General features: G+C 44.2%; 1 protein-coding gene and 1 long non-coding RNA gene across 2 annotated transcripts in view; both read right to left on the bottom strand.

The window, feature by feature from the left end:
• The window catches only part of FRMD4A (FERM domain containing 4A), a 276,313-nt gene that overhangs the window by 249,413 nt on the left and 4,840 nt on the right, over nucleotides 1–22,060 (bottom strand).
• Nucleotides 380–14,028, bottom strand: LOC116661502. Its single transcript, XR_004317385.1, has 3 exons — nucleotides 13,449–14,028; nucleotides 4,292–4,293; nucleotides 380–390 (listed from the first exon to the last, which is right to left on the bottom strand). It is a non-coding gene; the product is annotated as an uncharacterized LOC116661502 (long non-coding RNA).

Here is a 22,060-nt window from a genome sequence, read left to right on the forward strand (position 1 = left end):
GGGCAGCGGGTTTCTTCAAGTCCTGTGGCCAAGTCTGGCCCTGCTAGCCTTCCCCAGTGCCCCTTTATGAATCTGGGAACCACTGTAGTTGGAAGGGCCAAGAATGTGGGATGACTCCCACTGGCCCACTTCCAGGAAAGGACGTCCTTCAATGTCTTGTTGATTTCATATGAAGGAGACAAGAGTCTTTACATTGAACATGATGCCACATATATCATCATTTCTTGTTCCATTAAAAAATATACTATGTTCTCATGTTAAAATTAGATTTCTCCATCATGCCCAGAATCTGTGATCCTGGGAACACTTCTCTTTCTCAGTCTCGATGCTATGAGTCTGGAGCAGAAAGGGCTCCATTACTGCTTCCTCATACCCTACTGACTCTCTTCCCTGGTGGATTCTGTAGGGGTCGGGGGTGCAGGGTGAGGCGGGTAGTGACGGGCAAAGAATGCTGGGAGGAGAAGGGTCTGGTCGACACCCTGGGAAGACAGCTTCAAGATGGCGCTTATTCATGTTGCCTCTCCAAGCCACTTGGCCCTGCTGCCTTATCCACTGACTCACAGACGGTTGCAGCCCAGCAATGTCCGTATGGCTGACCTGTCCAACCCCCAGTAAACTGTGGGCCAGAGTGGTTAGCGTGGCAATGATTACATAGCCAGTCAGTGGCCAGGATGGGATTAGTCCTCAACAGTGCCACTGATAACAAAGTAAAAAAGTAGGATGGAGGATTCTAATGAACCCATGAGGAAGATGGAGAAAGACACAATGAACTTGAAATTCTATTGTCCAAGGACCACGTGTTGAAAGACTCCAGGTGAATGCAGTGCAAAGTACAGATGGAAAAGAAAGAGTATAGCCTTGCTTTCTCAAAACACAGAGCACTCAAAACATATCAAGGGTCAGAAAAACAAAGCGAAACTAAACTAATTAAAAGGTGAGGAGAGAATCTCAGGTGGGACCTGACAGGTTCCCTGGGGGAGATTTTCTGCTACCTAGAGGCTCAGGCTGGCAGAATTGCAGTTAGGATTTGGAGGATGTGGGGAATCGGGTCAGCGTGCCCTGCTCCACTCTTAGCCCCTTGTTCAGGTGAGCTCTGCAGGGGCTGCCAGGGGAGCCTGCAGAGCCAAAGGCAGGTGCCCAGGATCCCCAGGCTGGCACAGCGACCTCCATTCTGGGTGGTGGTAAGTTTTCACCGCAGTCTCTCTGGGATGGAGAAGCCCTAGCCTGTCTGAGGGTTGGTACCCACTCTGAAAACTGCTCTGTGACAAAGTGATTCAGAACGTTTCTGATTCAGCCACAGATGAAACTGGGGAAGGCTCATTAAAGGCACTAACGAGCTCTCCCTGTCAGCCCGGTGCTCTCTTGGCTTCCCCAGCGCTGTCTCCCTGGGCCCCCCGCTGCCCTTCACAGAGGAGCGGACTTGCTGAGGCTGAACTCTGTGAACCAAGGATGCCTTCAAGTCTGAAAGGCACATCCAGCTTGCAAGCATCTGAAAGGGGTCATGGGGCCACCTGCAGGTGACCAAGGCTTCACCAGGGAAGGAGTGCGGATGGCTGAGGGCACGCTTGGATTTCTACAACTGGAACATTACAGAACAACAGACTGAGGGTTTGTGGTCCCCTCCCCCTTTCCTGTGCTGAAATCTAATCCCCAGTGGGATGGTATTTGGAGGTGGGCCTTTGGGAGGTGATTAGGTCACGAGGGTGGGACATTCACAAATGGGATTAGTGCCCTCATAAAAGAGACCCCCAGAGAGCTCCCTTCTGCCTTGTGAAGTCACAGTGAGAAGATGACCATCTATGGACCAGGAAGGGGGTCTCACAAGACCCTGAGTCTGCTGCCACCTTGATCCTGGACTTTCCAGACTTTCAGAACTGTGAGAAATACATTTCTATTGTTATCAAGGCTCCGATATTTTGTTACAACAACCTGAATTGGCTAAGATGTAGGGCTTGAATTTTTCTGACCGAGATGCCTAGAAAAGGTGTGAATGAATTTTCCAAAGTTCTCTGAATTTTCTGCAAAAACAGAAAGCCCTCTTCCTAGAGAAAAAGAATGGGTTAAAAACAGAGCTGTGTCTTCTGCTTTTATTTGCTTTGAGAGAAACAGATGTGTTGTGGTTTCTGTCATAAAATCTCTGATCTTACAGGGGACTGGGGGAGGGGTGGATTTCATGAATTATAAAACACTGTTCAGTCATTCGAAAACTATGGGTTATGCGTTTCATTTTGCACACTTCTATGGCATTTGTGAGGAACTGGGCTTTGTTTCACGTGGCAGTATGTCCAGGACGAGGACACAAAAGCCAGTGCCAACTCGTGACCAAAACAGATAATTTGATGAAAAATGAACCTAAATCCAAAAGTAGTATTTTACATGGGATCATAGAAATTAAATTAAATTAAAATAAAATTTTTATTCTTTTTAGATAATACCGAAGTCAAAGAGCTATTATGCCTTTCAAAATCCCTGAAATGGTAGTAAGTCGGCATTTGTGGGTCAAATTGCTGACTCAGAGATGGCTGGGGCAGGGGCCCTGCTAAGGAAGGTGGGAAGGCAGGTAGACTCCATGTGGCCATGAAAGGGATAAGGTCAGGCATAGCTGGGACGTCAGGAAGAACTCTCAATGTTTCTCCCACGTGGAGGCAGAATTAACAGAATTAAACTCTTGGAGGAACCAGAAATGGCCTTCTGGCAGGTGAGTATGAAACCATCTGGGCAGTCTGTTCATTTCTTGGAGATGTTTTATGAGCCGGGGACCACACACCCATTTGCAGGAGCGTAACACCGGTGTGCTTAGCGTTCCAGGTGTCTTCCCTGGCACTGGACAGAAAAATCCCCTGTTTATAAGTTCGTAGTTGGAACTTACATTTTTGGAGACCAGTGCTATCTCTGCTGCTGACTGAGTGTTCTGGAAGCTTCTGTGAAATGGGAAGGCTTGATAAACACCTCCTGATGCTGTTCCCTCCCAAAGCCACACATAGGAAGCGACCCTTTTCCCTCCAATCAGGAACATGGAGTATCTGAGTCTTTGCGAGACCCAGGCAGACAGCGACGGTCCTGTGGTGTCGGCGTTATTAGGTGGAGCCACATTTACGCTACATCATGTGGGCAGGGATTAGCACGGTTCTGGGGGGGCATCTCTGCTGTTACAGCACCCCCTTTCTGCCCCTCTACCAGCACCGGCACGGTGGGAGTAAGGGGAGATAGACCTGGGCTGGTGGGAGGCTGGGCAGCACCAAACCAGGCCCCACAGGCAAGATGCAGAGGAAACAGACAAGAGGAAAATAGAAAGGCATGTCTCAGGTGGGTCTGATGAAAACTGCCAGGTCGACATCTTAAATATCTTCTGTCCTGTAAAATTTTAATCTGTCACCTTGAGATGAGGTCTGTGTGGTTAGTCTTCTAAATGGTCAGGCTGCTTGGTTTAATCACACAATTTTTTTTTTTAAGCAACAGTGAATTTTTCATAAATTCCTTTCTTCCCCTCCTCCAAAAGACCAGGGAAACGAGCCTAAAACCAGAACACTATCAAACCCTTTATGCAACATTTGGGGCTGATTACCCTTGCTGGAAGTCTCAGGATTTTTTTTTTTTCTTTGCCTCTCTCATCCCCCCCCTCTTTTTTTCTTTCATTTTAATGGAACACAGTTTAAGTCTCATAAATGCTTAAATATGTACTTATAAAATTTGAGATGCCTCATGGGCCCCGCTGTCTGCAGATCTGCCAGGCAGGGCTCTGGGGAGGTTCAAATTCAGACCGGTTCTGCCTCTGAAACAGCATGTGATGTGAACGGTGCAGGGAGACTTTACACACTCAGTGTGACAACAGTTCAATAAAGCTCGCTCAATTCCACATCCAGGGTCAGCCCTAGACATCCTGCCACAACCACTTTGAAACAGTGAGGGAGACTCTGCCTCGGGCTGTTGTTCCTTTCTCCTCATCCAGTCCTCACCAGCAATTACATCCTTCATTTTCTTGCTTACTACTTCAGGCTGTGAGGAAGAAGCCAGACCAGGCCAGGTCAGATGCATCAGTCTCACCTTCCTCTGGCCAAAACCAAAGCCATGAACGGATCCCAAGCGTTATTTACACCCCCCCCCCCAATTTGGGTTTGCCGTCCCCTTCCTCAGAGTGATAATGCAAAGTGGTTTAGAAAGGTAAAATGTAGGATTGCCCAAGTGTGGAATATTTGGGACCCCTAACGATGAGTTGGGATCCAAAAGGGCAAAGGAAGGGATCTGATCTGCTTTTAACCCTGTTCGGTGTAGCCCTGCCCTGCCCCTGCACGACTGGCCACAAGGAGACTGGAGGAGGCTGGGATACTCAGTGAAACCAGAGCTAGAAGAACCAGCTCAGCTGGACTTGCCAGGCACATCCTTCTCTGAACTCAGAGAACAGATCTGAAGGCTTAAGGGTCTGAGGCTGGAACCAGGAGCAGAGATGTGCTGGTTACCCAGAACCCCCTGCTCTGCCTCCTTCCTCCTGTCAGAAGTTCTGCTAATGCTGGAGACGGCTCAGGAGAGGGAAGAATTTTTCTTCTCATCACAAAGATTTGAGGTGCTCCTGCGTAATAGTCCCTCTCCTATTTACTTCATTTCCCCAAGTCACACAAATGTGTCTTTTATTCATGGAACACATTTCACCTCCCTTGGGTCCCTCCACGGACCCCAGTGGCCGCTGACTCACTTTTTAGTGGAACTTTACCATGAGAATAGAAGTCTTTTTTTCCCTCTTTTCTTTTGCATCCTCCAATTTGCACTTCTTTTCTCTTACTACCCTTCTGCTGGCTGAGCTACAAAGTGATCAGTTAAAAATTCAGCATGGAGACAGAGAGGGTGTGGAGAAAAGGGAGCCTTCTACACTACTGGTGGGAATGTAAATTGGTGCAGCCATTGTGCAGAACAGTATGGAAGTTCCTTAAAAAACTAAAAATAGAGTTACCATGTGATCCAGCAATCCCACTCCTGGCTTATATCTGGAAAAGACAAAAACTCTAATTCAAAAAGATACATGCACCCCTGTGTTCATAGAAGCACTATTTACAACAGCCAAGACATGGAGACAACCCAAGTGCCCACTGACAGATGAGTGGATAAAGAAGTTGTGGTATACACAAACACACACACACAATGGAATACTATTCAGCCATACAAAAGAACGAAGTAATGCCATTTGCAACAACATGGATGGACTTAGAGATTATCATACTAAGTGAAGTAAGTCAGACAGAGAAGGATAAATATCATAGGATATTACTTCCATGTGGAATCTAAAAAAACGACACAAATAAACTTATTTACAGAACAAAAATAGACTCATAGACATAGAAAACAAACTTATGGTTACCAAAGGAGAAATGGGGGTGGGATAAATTAGGAATTTGGGATTAACAGATACACACTACTTTATATAAAATAGATGAACAACAAGGACCTACTGCATAGTACAGGGAACTATACTCAATAATCTATAATGGAAAAGAATCTGAAAAAGAATATATATATATATATACATGTATAACTGAATCACTTTGCAGTACACCTGAAACATTTTAAACCAACTATATTTCAATTAATAAAATAAACATGGACATGCTATAATGGTTATATGAAAACTACCAGAAAGCCAAACTATGGGACAATAAAGAGATTTGGTGCTGGGGTCGGGGTGGGGATGAACAGGCAGAGCATTTGGGGCATTGAGAATACTCTAACGAGATTATAATAATGGATACATGTCTTTGTACTTTTGTCTAAACCCATAGCATGTATACACTAAGAGTGAACCCTAAGGTAATCTATGCATTTACAAGGTGTCATTGATGGTTGATTCTTGGTAAAAACTGCTGCTTGGTAGAAGGTGGATGCTTGGTAAGAATTCTGGTGCATGATAATCCCCAGGGTAAGGAAGCTGTTGACCCCGGTCTGGGGGAGTTTGTGAGAGGAGCTTTTGGATTTTTCTAAAACAATTCATAAGATACAGCTTTGCTTACCTACACAGCAATTTAGTTCAGATGGGAATTAATACATGACTTCTTTGTGTGCTCATCTGCCTGATTTGGGAGATACAGGACGGGTCTTAGGAGCCCGTGTCTAGGGCCAGATTTCATCGAGAGGAACTCTGGGAATCGGTTGTTCTTGCAGCCCCATGTAATGTAGACCAGAACTGATATTGCCAAGATTTTTCAAAAGCTTCAAACACACTCAAATTTTATAAGACCTTTTATGATTTATAAAGCAATTTCACAAATGTGTGCTCTTCACATAAACTCTATTGGGTAGATTTTATAAATCCTTATTTTTGTACATAAGGACAATGAGTCCCAGAGTGGGTGACAGTTAATAAGCGCTACCAAGGCGATAACTGAACCTAGGTGTGATACAGTGATTTATAAAAATACATATATTTGGTCTTCATCCCTGTTCCTGGCACAGAACTTCTAAAGCCCTCAGTGATGAGAGTGATAAAGGAGACTTTTGTTATTCATAACAAGCCCCTGTCAGCCACATCTGAGTTTATGTTAACAGAGTGACTTTTGGAAAGCCCCTAAGGGTGGGTGCTGTTTGACAGGGGAACCAACTGAAAGTCCCAACCTCCACCCTCCAGGAAGGGGAGAGGGGCTGGAGGTTGAATCGATTGCCAATGGCCAAAGATTTTACCAACCGTGCCTATTTACTGAAGCCTCCATAAAAAGGCCATCGCAGGGGATTTGGAGAGCTTCCAGGTTGGTAGACATGAGGAGGTGCCAGGAGGGTGGCGCTTGGAGAGGGCATGGAAACTTTCCATGCCTTCCCACACACCTTGCCCTCTGTATTTCTTTCATCTGGCTGTTCCTGAGTTACATCCTTTTACAATAAATCAGTTATCTAGCAAGTAAACTGTTTTCCTGAGTTCTGTGAGCCACTCTAGCAAATTAATAGAACTTGAGGATGGGGTGGTGGGAACCTCTGATCTGCAGTAGGTCAGCAACTGAAATGGGTGGGGCAAAGTCTTGTGGGACTAAACTCTTAACCTGTGGGATCTGATGCTGTCTCCAGGTAGACAGTGACAGAATTGAGTTAAATTGTGGGACATCCAGCTGGTGTCACAGAGTCACTTGATGTGTGGAAAACCCAGTTTCCCAGTGTCGGGAGTGAAGCAGGATTGCAGCAGAGCACTGAGAGTAGAGAAGAAATGTATGTTCCTTTTACAATGGGTTTTCCAACTCCAAGCTGCACCCTAAACTACTGAGATTTCTCCAAGTCTCGTTTCAGAAGTGATGGGTGTGGGGAACAGACATTCACATCTGTGTAGTTTTCTCTTTGGAATGCATGAAATGAGATGCCAGTCATTCTCCATGTCATCAAGAGTCAATATTTCTTGTGACAGATAGCAGTATCTCAGAAAATATTTGTTCAATTTGCAGTGTTACTGACTTTGCAACACGTAGGCCATTTCTCCAAGAAAGAGTCTTCTGGGTTAATGCAGCATGACCTTATCCTGTGTGAGGAATTCTCCTCCACCCATAGCTGGTCCTGTGGAGATGAAAAACAGGCGCACGCCCTAAAATCTGGCCCCAGATGTGCGACTTTGGGGGATGCTGAATTCCCAGCCAGGCGGAGGCAAAAAAGAAAGGGACACTTAGTTGTTCTGGCTGAATTTTACTGATGTTTCAGTGTGATGTTATTTCTGGCATCATCTTGATTAGTGACTCAAAGACTGGTTTTAACTTGGGGAAAGTCTGAATCTGAACAGACTTTATTTCTGTCTTATCTCTTTCACTGAAATTCAACGAATTATTACCGTGTTGATCTAAGCACTGGAGAAGACAGAAAAACAAGTAAGATCTGATCTTCCCACTTGAGATGCCTCCACTAGGGGATGTAAGATATTCGGTGAACAATGCCATCTGAAGCAGAATGATAATAATAATAATAGATCTGCCCAGGGATGTAGGAATTAATATTTCATGGAGGAGTCTACTTTTCCATCTAAACTTTCTTCTATTCTCCCCTTTGTTTGCCATGCTCTAGCTAGCCTGTCTTCTCTTTCTTCCTAGAACAGGTCAAATTTGTTTCTGCCTCAGGATCTTTGCACTTGCTCTTCCCTCTGTCCTTCCTCTAGAACTTTGCTTGCCTGGTTCTTTTTCGTCGTTTGGGTGTCAGTTCAGATGTCATGTCAGGAAGTCCTTCCCGATGCCCTTATCCTGCTTATTTGTTTAGTTTCCATCTCTCTTGCCCAATAGCACAGAAACTGCCCACATAGATGCTTGAGAGCTGAGAATAAGCTATGCCACGAACATGTGGTACTTAAAAAATACTGAGATTCAAAGGGAGGGAATAAATCAAGACTGAGGATTGACCTTTGGTTTATTCATGTAATGGAATAGGAACAAGAGAACTCGGCAATGGAAGGAGAGAAGGAAGGGAAAGAGGAGAGTTCAGGGGGAGAGAAGGCAAGGCTGCCGGGTGCCTCCAGTCAACGAAGATCAAAGCCACAGAAACACTGAGGTGGATGGAATTGGCACTGGATGGGGCCGGTGAATGGACAATGGTGAAGTTTGAGAGAAACAGGACAGTCAGGGCAGAGGCCAAGATTAAAAGGGCTTAAGAAGTGGGTGGTGAGGATGCAGGGGACTCTAGGAGTATCGTGTCCCATCTGATGGTTAGTAGAGGAGGAAGAGAGATTTGGTGTGCCATCTTGGAATCGTAGCTAGCTTGAGAGCATGTACTTCTTAGGTTAGACGGGGGATCTCAGCTTGAGTGCGGACTGAAACAAAACCATGGAGGGGACACTGATGATGAATGAAGCAGAGGAGGGTTCATAGAGGCGAATGCCTTCTGACAGAGGTGAGAGAGGAAGGAGAAAATGAATACAAATAAAGGGATTGAGCCACTAAGTTTGGGGGCGGGGAGGTCATCCTAACCAATAGGAAAAAGTTAAGGATGCTCTAGTGTTATGATTTAACATTTTACAGAGAAGTGACAGGTGAGACTATCTGTTCTCTTTGCTTTTCCAAGTTTTGGAAGTTAGATGTTCTTGAACACTTTTATCTTAAATTAGAAGTGGCTTGTTTTAGAACCAATTAAATCTGGCTTAATTTAACATCTCCTAGATGAAGCAAATGTTTTTTTAAATTTTTTCCCCCACAACATACATAGTTACCTATCTCCTTTATTATGCTTTTTGTTTTCTGATTTTTCAGGTAATATGTGTTCTCTGTGAAAAAAAAAAAAAAAAAAAAAAGGAAAACTCAGAGAAGTGAAAGGAAGCGAAAATGTACCTGTAATCCCCCCACCTAGAAATAAATGTTACATTACAGCACGGTGGCTAATGAGCATGAATTCCAGAAGCTTCTGCCAAAGTTCCAATCTGATTCTGTCACTTTTTATTGAGGGACCCTTGCAAATTATGCAATCTTTAAAGCTTTGGTGTCTTCATATGGAAGGTGGAGATGGCGGCAACAGCTACTGCCTAGCAGTGCTGCGATGAGGAATAAGTTCTATGATGATTAAATTCTGTCTGAGAACACACAGACTCGTACCTGACATATGGGAAGTACTCACATCCCACTTTGGTGATAACGGTGTTTTTCACCTGACTCTTTCGTATCAATGTTTTTCTCTTTGTGAAGTGGGAATTTCCGTGTACGAAGGCGCGTATACCCTATTTTTGTTCCCACGTACCACCATCTTGCGAACATTCTCCTGCACTATGTGCAAAGCTTCCCTTTTTATTCTTAAGTGAGCTATGGCAGGTTTCCCCCAGGAAATGAAAGAACTACGTATTGTCATTACGCTGCCAGTAGCAACTATTTTTACCCTTTGTAAAATCTCGGGACTCAGCCTACAGTGATCAGACAAGAAGTTCACTTTGCGAAGAATCACCACAGGGCAGCCGCCCGTCCTCACTGTCCTCGTTCCTTCTTTATGAAAAATAAATCAGGAGCAAAACATGAATGCTCTAGCATTGTGTGTGATAGGACATCAGGGAAAAAATAGACTAAAATGTGTGTGGTTTTCACTTCTCCACGAAGTCTTTACTGCTCTGGCTTGGGTTGTATTTATACAGAAATAAATAACAGTAGAGACTTCTTCCTGATCAATTTCTTAGGGTGCTCAGTGGCTATGGCTGTTCAAGTAATGGGAAAGGGTCTTCTAGTTAGAAGCAAGGCCCCTGAACCATCAGAGCCCGCCCAGACACTGAGGGTCACAGTCCCAAGACAGGATTTCCCCATCACCTCCTGCTGGCAGCCTGTGTGATTGCTGGGGTCGCCAGCTGAGTTCCTGCAAGGTGACAACTGGAATATATCCCGGACCCGCAGATGGGGGTCCAAAATGCCACCAAACCTGCCCAGAATGCCCATGTGGAATGCAGGGGCTCCACACAATCCTGACTCTTTGGTTACCCTTTTCATTTCTGATACTTTAGATCGCAGGTAGGCTACAACTAATCAGCAAATTGTCTTTAAAAGCAGTTTGAATTTTCTTCTAATAAAGGACCTTGACTTTGACTCTTTGAGCCATAGACACAATTTCCTTTCTTGAACTGGCTCCTATTTTTCAAATGTCATAGGATCTTAACAGAGCATACATCATATTCAGTTGTGTAAGGCAGTCATCCTAACTGATTGGAATAATTCTGCCCTAAATGCCATTTAATGTGTGATCCATCGTGCACCTAACCCAAGCTCTTGGAGGGTAAAGGCACGAAAAAGAATTTGGTGGCTGGTGAGGCTGAAATACCGCAAGGGTGGAGAAGGTTCTCTCTGGCTCAAGGCCCGGCCACTCTGCAGATGAGTGCTGCTGTGAGCCCACTGGCTTTCACATGGGGCTAGGAGCTAACCCTTGAAGTCTGGGGCTGTGGTCCCTTCCTTAATTAAAAACACAGTGTGGTACCAGAGGTGGTGCCTGACAGCAGGCTGACTTGCCAGCACTGACCCAGTGCCCTGCTGGAGTTCACTTTGTTTTAGAATTTCTAGTGTATTAAAGGCCCTACCAAGAAATTGTGTTCCATATGTGGAGCTACCCAGCCTTCTAGAAAAGCACAATTGGAGGGGAAGGGTGTATTGATTAATCGTCAATGCGGGAAGGGGAGAAGGGCATTGTTCTTATACATAACACGGTATGTCCAAAAAATTTTTCCATATTTTCCAGGTTCCCCTGCTCTTGGTTTGAAATTGGTAATGCGTTTGAAAAATATCAAGGTGGTTTTTATTTTAAGCTCTTTCACATTCATCTCTAAAGCTGCTGCAAAGGGCCTTCTCAGCAAAGCTAGATTACTAGGAGTGCTTAAATGATGAATGAAAGTTGAATAATGAATGACTACTCTTTACTGAGCATCTTGTATGTGTTTATGATATACTGAGTGCTTTAGGTAGGATGTCTCATCCTCACAACGATCCTATAAGAAATTGATTTTCACCCCCATTCTACAGAAGAGGTAACCAAGGCTCATGACAACTAAGGAGGGGGGAGGGTATAGCTCAGTGGTAGAGCACGTGCTTAGCATGCACGAGGTCCTAGGCTCAATCCCCAGTATAGCCAATAAAAAATATATTAAAAAAAAGAACAACTAAGGAGACTGCCAAGTTCATGCAACAGGTAGATGAGGGACCTTTATTTGGTGGAGACAGGTAATTGGGGCTGGTGTCAGTCTGACACCAAAGCCCTTGCTCATCTCAGGTATGCTTTGATGCTAATCTAAAATTACAAATGGCTCCCATGTTCACTCAGCCTTGTTTACAATAGCCAAGACATGGGAATAACCCAAGTATCCATACTGATGGATACAGAGAGAAAGAAGTTGTGGTATACACACATAATGGAGTATTACTCAGCCATAAAAAAGAAGGAAATCTTGCCACTTGTAACAACATGGATGGACCTTGAGGGTACCATGCTAAGTGAGATAAGTCTGACAGAGAAAGACATATCGTGTAGACCTCTCTTATATGTGGATTCTAAAAAACAAAAGAACAACCCTTCCTGCCATAAACTCATAGACAAAGAGATCATATTTGTGGTTACCAGAGGCAGGGGTGGGGGCTGGGAGGAACTAGAGACAAGTGGTCAAAACCTACAAGCTCCTAGTTATAAGACAGATAAGCACCAGGGATGTCATTTAATCTACAGTGTGATGACCAGAGTTAACACTGCTGTATGGTCTATGAAAGCTGCTGAAAGTGTAAACCCCAAGAGTTCTCCCCACAAGGGAAAAAAAAAAGTCTTTTTCTTTTTTCTTTTTGGTATCTATTTAAAGTGATGAATGTTAAACTAAACCTACCAATATATGTAAGTCAAATCATTATGCTGCACAGCTTAAACCTTATACAGTGCTATATGCTAATTACATCTCAATAAAACTGGAAAAAATAAAATTACTAGCTGAAGAAAAAAAGAAAATCGTGGCTGGCTGGCTGTGTATTTTTCCAGTGGCACTGAAAATTGTGAATTGATTTAGCGGTGAGTTTTAAGAGTCAAATAAATTGTCATGCATTCCTAAGCAGTGGTAACAATTTGGAGAACAGGACAAAGTTGGAGGAGAAAACAAAACAGATGGACGGCATCTGAGTCTTGGCCCTCAGCAAGGGCCCGGGAGGGGCAGAAAGCAGGAGATTTTGAGCATTTTTGAAAACTGAGATTCACAGTGAGTTTCACATTCAGTTCTGATCCTCCCTCCAGCCCCCACACTGGGCATTTCCTCAGTTCCTGAGAACTGTCTGCTTGTCCAGAACATTCTCATTCAACAGCTGGCTTAGGCGTGGAAAGGGTCAGCGGGCCCTGAACCAGAGGGTAACCCCAACAGTTGGTTAGTAACAAGGTTAATAACAAGATCAACACTTTGTCCAGCGGACAACTCACATGTGCGTGGGAAGGCAAGTCTGTCTTGAAGCTGGAAGATGAAACAAATAAGAAGGTTCCTTTGAGAGGCTATCCTGCCTATGTTTGCAAAATCTTACCACTTCTCTTTGGTTTGCACTTTACCATAAGCAGAGGCTAAAGGAAAAGGAGGGGGTACAAACCCTTCTTTGCTCAGGAAGCACCTTATCTTATCTTCAGAATCTCGCTGGGAACTGGGAATCCTTGGTGTTATTTCTGGCTGCCATATGATTTCATAGGGTTGAGCAAATCACTAGCTTTTTTTTTTTTTGGACTTCAGTTCCCCATTCCACTCAGTCCTATTTTTGTCCTTGTATCTCTTTGGCCCCCAACCCTCTCTCCCTCCCTCTGTGCTGTAAGCCACTTAGAAAGCAGATCATATATGGTAACTATGAATACATCCCATGTTCCTTCCTCCCACATCTTTTCCTGCGTTTGCACTGATTTTTCTATTTGGGAACCTTCCCTTCTCCAATAGCCTAGATAAATCCTGTCTGTTTTTCGTCCTCCTCCCTGAATCTGGCTCTGAGCCTTGGTCCCATCTCCTCTGAAACCCAACAGTGTTTGTTGTCTGAACTTCTCACTTTGCCCCCTTCAGCTACCACCTTGCATTCCTAGGTCTCTTTTTACTACTTCCCTGATTTACCCAGTTGCTTGGAAGGTTGTAGCAGGTATCTTATCCTGTTCTTTGGTTTCTCTCTCTGTATTAGCACACTGACTGGCTTGGAACTTAGTGTTTGTTGATTGAAAAGTGAAACAGTAATGTTAACAACAGTGATGGCTACCTTTTACTGAATGCTTCCTGTCCACTGGAATGATGCTAAGAGAGTTAGGTCAATATTTCACTCATGATCTCACAATTTTGAGGTCTTATTTATCCCCATTTTTCAGTGGAGGAAACTGAAGCTCCGTAACAAGATAGTGATCACACAGTGATTATGGGCGGGAATGGAGATGCAGCCCCGGAGCTAGATAATTCCAGAAGTACCATGCTACCCTGCCCCATCAAGACATGTTTGATGATTGACTAAAACAATGAGATTAGGCAGGGACATTTGCATTTACGGTTAACATGGCTGTAGATGTGGTGACCATGGAACTGAAAACAGAAGCAAGAAGGAGATAATGGAAGGATTCCATGAGAACAGCTTTCCAATCAGCACTTTCTCATCCTGGACCCCCCCCCCCCTGAAGGCCACAGTGCCTCAGGCTTCAAACTCTGAACTCTGAAGTCAAACGGAGTGGGTTTGAATCCCGACTCCACAGCTTGCCAGCTGTTTGATCTTGGGTGAGTGACTTGAAGCTCCCTGTGACTCAGTTTCCTCGTGTATGAAGTTGGACACTAACAGCACCTCCCTCACCTGGTTTCCTTAAGGATTAAATACATATGTTTGAAAGGCATATACATGGAGCCTTCAACAAATGTCAGCTATTATCATCAAGAACCTTTAACTTAGACTAAAGTATTAGAATCTGTGCTCAAAGGCAGACACTGCTGTGTATTTCACTAGATTTCAGGGGGCAGGAAAGCGCTCTGTTTTTATCCCTCAGTCCCCAAACACGACAAAGCAAGTGCAGAGAGGTAGTTTTAGAATAAGAGACAGTCAGGCCACCCAATGGCCGCGTCCCAAGGATGATCAAATATCCTTGACCTGAAACTCATCTCTCAAATGGAGCTAAGGGCGGCACCAGGGGGGACCCCCCTGGGGTCAGACAGTTAACATTGCAGACATGAAGAGGCGTCCTCCACAATCATTCAACATCTGGCCTCTGATTGCTTCTTACCACCTGCCACCTGCATGACCCTGGGCTGAGTGACCTAACCTCCATTTTCTTACCTAAAAATGCGTCATAATCCTAGCAGCGACCTTGCTGGGTCATGGGGAAAATTCACGAATATGTAAAGCACTTGGAACAGAACTAAACAAACACCGTCAACTTATTTTACTTTGATAGTTATAGCCAGTCTAGGCAAGTTGTTTCCTTGGGTGGCTGAGATGTGGCCTGGACAGAAGAGAAGGGATTACTCTTGACTAAGTGAGAAAGATTTTCCAGGACTCCAAGTATTTTGTCCTATAAGGTGGCTTAAACATGGGACTTTTACTAGACAGCATAGGCCGGAATTCTCACAGTCTCCTCTTCTCAGCGAACCCCTCCCTCAATGGTAATCAGATAACGTCCATCCTCATTCTTCAAAAGCTGTGATTTTTTTTTCTTTAAGCTGAGATTTCAGTATCCTGCAGAGACCTTTGAGGGGAAGGCCAGGTTGTGTCACAAGAGCCGAGCCAATTTTTTCCCCCAAAGGTTTACCTGAAACTTCATGGGCCTGGGAGAAAACTAAATGCAAGCTCATTGGTGAGGGGAGGTCACCCCCACCTCACCGGGTGCCCCTTTCCTGCCTCTGAGTACACAAGGAGAGCTGGCACTTCCTGCCTATCTGCTGCCCTGCCTGAATCAGAGCCCTCCAACCACGTGTCAGCTGCAATTTGCACCCCCCCCCCCCAGGGCTGAATAGCAACAAGGACTTCCTCTTGCTGGGAGATTGCTGGGGCCGGGGGTGCCCTGCGCTCTAGACTTGGCCAAGAGAGAGAGCAAACTGCAGGTTATTTGGCCCAGACCAGCAGGCGCTGTGCAAAAGCCACAGTGGCTGCCCCAGAACAGGGCAATCAAACCAAATGCTCACCTGGGGAAGCCCAGACAAAGCCACCCTGGCGTGGGAGCGGCAGCCCCCATGCTCGGATCCCGGCCCCGCTGGGAGGAGAGAACAGAGGACCCTTCAGATTTCCAGGAACCACCGACCTTGGGACTTTCATTGAGCGGTGGGTCCCCAGAGGCCACTGCTACCTAAGACACTACTTAGAATCTTGGGTCACAGCTTGTTTATTTCCTGACACAACTGTCTGTCAAAAGACTTCTCTAAATTTCCCCTGGAAACCTAAAGGAGTCCCGTGAATAATAATCCTGTACAAATTTTGGAAATTGAATATTTTTTTCTTCTTTTAGAAATTAAAGGACAGTGTTTTAGATCCCCATTCATTTCTCAGATGAGATGATACAAAAGGCTCAAGTACCTGTAAATTTGCTTTTATTTTGTAGCAAATGAATAAATTAATAATAATGGCTAACCGTCTATTGAGCTCCTATTTTTTATCAGGCTCGCTCTCAGTATTTTACCTATAATGCCTCATTTAATCCCAAAGACAACAGTCAGCCATTTTTGTTTTCTGGGTGAGAAGATTTAGTCTGGGAACTGGGATTCTATACCTAAGTCACTAACTCGGGGTACAAGCCCTCAACCCTCTGCGATGGGCAGGCCAGCTGCCCACCCCACTGCTCCTCCCAGCATCCCTGGTAGTTGGGGGTGGACACGTGACTGCCTTCTGGCCAATGGGATGCAACTATAAGGGAAAAGCTTTGCTTCTAGGTTTGACCTTTCCATGTCGTTCTTTACCAAATAAATAGGCCACTGAGACCCTAGAGGAGGGAAGAGTCACAAGGTGACCCTGAATAATCCCAGGGAAGGCCATCTACCAACCAGAACATGTTGGATTTGCTGTGAGTGAGAACTAAATTTCTGTTGTGTTAAGTCACTGAGATTTCCAAGGTATCTACTGCATAAGCCCAAGTTACTCTAATTCATGAACCCCATGAGAAAAAGGAATCGATGGTCCACAATTAAAATGTTATTGTTAGTGGACCCTTAATGGCAGAAACACCCCCTAGTTCTACATTGCATGTTTTCTCTCAAAATGCAGGGTGTGCAACCATCACGAGGCCCTTCTCCTCTCACTTAGAAAGAGGATAAAGAGATGCCATGCCCTGTTTCTGTTTTCCAAAGGGAGTTAGCATGACATGAAAATAATCAGATTGCAAAAATCACCATTTATTAGGAACCCATCTGGTCTGCAGATGAACTCATACCCTTGAGAATGAAGAAAATCTCCAGCTGAGGCTGGTTGGTGAGGCTTCCAAAATAGGCCAGCTGGTTTTCAGAAGGCCCAGTGCTGGGCTGGGACATTGCTCAGTGAAGAGCCACCAGTGGGCAAGCGGTGTGGTCACCGTCATCGTAAATGACAGAAAGCGCACTGCACTTACTCCAGAAGGATGTGTGATGCTCAGCCTGACAAATTCAGTCTAACTGTCCTCCTTTCCGCTGTAGCAACTTGGGATTGGTACATATTTCTGCCCACCCCCTTTGCCTACTTAATATTCACTTAACTTTAAGATCCCTGCTCATCTATTGCCTTCTCAGGAAGCCTCCTGTGATGTCTCAGAACAAGCAAGTTCCCCCATTAAACCCTCTTAGGCCATGGGGTACCTTGTCCTCAGAGCATTGCCTTCCAATTTTATCTTCCCATGAGTTTGCATAGTTATCCTATTAGCGCTGTTGAGTGAATGGATGATTGTCAGAACTCCACCACTGGAATACAATCTCTCTAAGAATATGGAATCATGTTTGGTTTTGTTCACGGTCTTGTCTCCAGAACTCAGCACAGTATCTGGCACATAGCAGGTGTCCTTTAAGTATTTATTAGATGAACGAACAAACACCCAAATGAGTGAAGCTTCATCTAGTGAGGAGACTGGGTAGGATAAGTTGTGCCAGGATTCACTGTAAAAGCTAGAAATAAATTTAGAATGTTTGAACGTTGAGGCTACTGCTCCCCATCTTCTTCCAAATGACTCTGTAGAAAGAACCTACTTCAGATCACAGCACTTGCATAGCTGGTCATGACCCAGAACGAATGTCTGTAGCTGAGATCCTGCCCCACCGGAGGCCAGTCTCCAACTTCTCTGAGCCTTGATACGGTGCCTTTACTTATAACCCTCCCCAGTGGTGGTGAGGATCAAAAACAAGTGAACGCGTTTGACAGTACTTTGTAAACTATATAAAGATATGCATATGTGCTTTTCTTGAAGCTAGGAAGTGCAAAACATTGTCTCTTGAGTGATGGGATTTTGAAAAGACAACACTTTGTGAAGAATACAGCATTTTGAAGATATTAGGCAAAGACTCGCCATTTTGTTAAATAATCATTATTTCAAGGCAATGGCAGAGAAATTAGATCCCCTCTGCTCTCCATCAGCCCCACCCCAGAAGACCCACCCCAAACAAATGTGCAATTAAGGCTTAAAAACTGGCTATTCTCCTTCCACTGGGATTACTATTTCCAAGCCCCACCTGAGTAGAAATTTAGAAGCCTTCACTATTCAAACGTAGTATGATGTTTGTCAAATGTGAAATTTCCAAGTTGATTTCCACAATGCTTTGAAAGTAGATTAGCGTATGTTGGGAGAGACTGTCCCGAAGTGAGAGATGCTTGATGTGGTAACTGACAGCTAATTTTAAACCTTGAAAGTGTTATGTTCTCACTGGAATCAAGGAAAATTCTTTCAAGGAGGATGAAACCACACCCCATGTCAGACTCAAAAATATTTTCCAAACAAAGTAAAAACTGAGTTCCTTTGTTGTTTGCAAATACTATCAGCATCAAAGAAGAATTAGAAAATTAAAGAATGAGAGTATTGCTTCTGGTCCTATTGCAAAGACATGATTCCTTGTCAGTGTACGAAAATACCATTGCAAAGACAGGGTGTGTAACATTCAAGCCCTTTGGCAGAAATGCAAACACGTCATCCTTTACCGACAGGCACTGACAACCATCACAAGTGGCAGGAAGGTTAAAGCAAACAAATGCACAAGCTCGACAAACGGTACAAAGGAAAAGAATAAATTTGCTAATTGTTCTTGGTGCAAGCCATAACATATGTTGTAGATCATCAGAGGAAAGGCTAAGGCCTCACACCATATGGAGGCACTAAATAATACAAAAAGCACAGCCCTTTGAAAACATACATTGCCGTAACGAAATGATGAAAGAGAAACAGCAAAAATAGCAAATTGAGCATCAAAGCCTGGCTCTGCACATGTGGGAATGTTTTTTGGGAATCATGGCATCATCCGGCGGTCCCAGACTGGTTGTTTGAGTTGTTTCGGAAGATACGAATGAATCACCGAAAACCCAATCCCCTTATAGAAGAATTGTTCCTCGTTAAGAGAATTTACCGCTGACATCACTGTAATCATGCAGACATTTGATAAAGCTGCAGTTTCAAAATCACTCGTATTTCTAGAACCTCTCAGTTTCAGAAGCAAAATTTTGACTAAGATGAAAACCCACAAACCATTCTCTGTGACTACAAACCCCATCCTGGGATGACAAAGTCATCTTATTTGTTGACTTACCTATTGTCTGGTTTTGGGTTTTTTTTTTGGCGGTGGGGGGGGGGAGGTGTCAGTGTTTGTGGGAAACGCAGTATTTGCGGGTCAATGCAGGCCTGGCTCTGTGAACCACAGATGGCCAGTGTCAGAGCACTGGGTTAGAACCACTCTGTATAAATAAAAAAAGGACTTTCTCCAAATTCCTGATGCTTGGGTGTTGCTCTAGCCACTGGTCTGTATTTTCTTCTAGAAGCAGCAATGGGTGAAAGACAGATGATTTTAAAACCATGTCAGAAGCCACACTTCCTGGAGGAAGGTGGGAACATCCATTTCCTCACTCCTGGTTTCTCCCCAACAGCTTATATTCTAAAATCAGGAAGAGCAGGCAAGTTTCCTCTCTGTGCTTTGTTCAGCGGGTCTCAGAAAATTAAAAAAAAAACCAACAAAACAGAAACAAAGTTGTCAATTCTCATGAAAAGTGCCATTTCTACCAACAGACCAGAAATAAAAAAATTGAAAAAAACGAATGACATCCAACTGAAAAAAAAAATTTAAAACAGGCTGACATATGCTACACATATGTGCTCTCTGTCTCTGGGGCCAGAAGCCACCCATGGCAGAGCAACGATTTGGGATGTTTGTCTTCTTTATCTCATTTTTCCTGTAGTTCATCCTGCACAACCAGGAGTGATGGGGTGGGGTGGGGTGGGAGGTACCAAGGTGGATACACCACGAAGCTAATGACGCTTATATCAAGTCAGGCTAGTCACGTTTTGCGATGTCTTCCAGGTCTTTGGGATGACTCTTGGTAATCTGTGCACATCATCATAACTTGCGTAAGGGAACTATTGAAATTGCCGTCAGTTACGGCTGCTGTCTCTGTCTGTGCTGACCTCCCCTCTGGTAAGCTTCCCTTCTTGATCAGGTAGCATTGGAATGGCCATGGGTATGCTTTGGAATTCAGCTCAGGGGAAGCTGAGTTGGGATACACGTAGTTTGGGTTTAGAGGGATATAAGTATGAAGTTCACAGGCATTTCCATCTAACAGTGAAAAGATGGAAATGGACCGTACCATTGAAGGAATGGCTTCCAGCCATCCTCACCCCTGAGTATTGACTATGAAGGTACAGGGCCTGGGGTCTTATCTAGATTTTACTGCATCTTCCAGCACCTGGCTATGGAAGTATGTGGCCTCCACATAGGAGAAATCAGGTTTAAAGTGCTGGGAACAAGAAGCTAGTCTAGAGAAATCTTCCAATCATCAGACCAGTAAAGCCACGAGTCGAGAGTTTGGTTCCCATCACCCCCAGTCAAAAGTGACAGCGTTTCCTCTGTTAGGTGTGCATATAATATAAAACATAGACAGCTGTAAAGGCACTATACAGTTTTTTCTTTATCAAAGGAAATAGAACACAAGTGACATTTTTCAGAACTCCTTGGTTTCGAGCCCCCCTTTACTATAGTTTTACTATTCACAGCAAGCAGGTACAATAAGAGGGCTTACATAGAAGGAACTTGAGAGAAGTCTTTCCAACTCTGACAACAGTTCTAAGCATGTGCACATTTCCAGTGACAAGCAGTGAATGTGACAGAGACCTTTCTAAACCAACAGTAACAAAAGGACAGGTTTTGACCAACTATGTGAGCGGAAAGACCAACTTTTCTTTCTCTTCTTTATCTATAGACAATAGTACAAAGTTACTGCCTTATGAAGCCTGGAGGAGTGGGCAGCCAAGGTGTGGGGGGAAAATATATAATGGAGATGTGTTAGGCTGTTAATTAATAACTTTGTTACTTTTTGGATTTCATGGTGTTTGGCTTGGGGGTATTTGTCAGCTTTCTTATGCTTGTAATGTGCTGTGATTTTTCTTTCACACCTCAGACTGTATAGTTTTTTATTCTTTTTCTTTTACAGTATCCCCAATTATGTAAGATTCAGGCTCTGTGATTAGCCCTTGTGATAAGCAAGTCCTGAGTAAGGGACACTTCAGAAAGACAAAAGTCCCTGCAGGGGAGACACATGCACTGCCTGAGAAGCTGCAGCAAAGCTGGAGAAGTTGTTCTGAGAGCACAATGGGGATCTGGACACGAGGAAAGTTTCCCTCCAGAGCTGCAGCCAAATCCTGTGCTACAGAAGGCCACTGCCACACTGAATGACGAATCACACGCTCTTCATGGTTTTGACCATGGGTGATCACGTTCATTCTTGTAATAATAAAGCCACTCACATTTATTAAGTGCTTCTGATGTGCCAAGCAATGGGCTTCATTTGAACTATCTGAGTTAATCCTCATGATACCCTTGTCAAGTCATGACCTATGACCCTCATTTTTTAGGTGCCACATGATACCTTTTCCTCTCAATTAGTGCTTCCTACTAATCTCATGAACCACATGTTAAGAATCTGCATTGCTGGGACCTACCCTCATGGTCTTTGTCATTCAGTCTAAGATAAGACTCATGGAATTTATATACATATGTATATAAAGTAGTCCCCACAGTGACACAGATGCTGCCTACTGGGGTTTCTGTAAGCATCTGCTTACTGTCTGACAGTGGAATGAGCCTCCTTCAGCTCAGAGGCTCTCCAGCTGCAATGCACAATAGAATCACCTGGAAAGCTTTAAACATATACATACGTAGGCCCCAGATCAATTAAATCTGAATCTGTGGGAGTTGGGCTTGGGCAAGGGTGGCTTTAAAAGCTCCCCAGTTGAATCAAAAGTCTAGACAGGAAGTGACAGCCATCACTTCAGCCAACGAAGACTGTAAACCATGAGAGCATTGCTATAAAATAATAGAAAAAAAGATTGATCTCTGTCCCCCATTTCAGGCACACAGCTTCTCAAACTCTTGTAATTTTTCCTGAGTGATAAAAGCACTAGGATCATCTTTTGTTTTAATATTTGGTCTCTGCTTCTGGTTCCTAACACAGAGCTCCTAAATCCCTTAGAATTTCCTGGGTGATATGCA

The sequence above is a fragment of the Camelus ferus genome, chromosome 35 (genome assembly GCF_009834535.1).
Source record: "Camelus ferus isolate YT-003-E chromosome 35, BCGSAC_Cfer_1.0, whole genome shotgun sequence".
NCBI classification, from domain to species: domain Eukaryota; kingdom Metazoa; phylum Chordata; class Mammalia; order Artiodactyla; family Camelidae; genus Camelus; species Camelus ferus.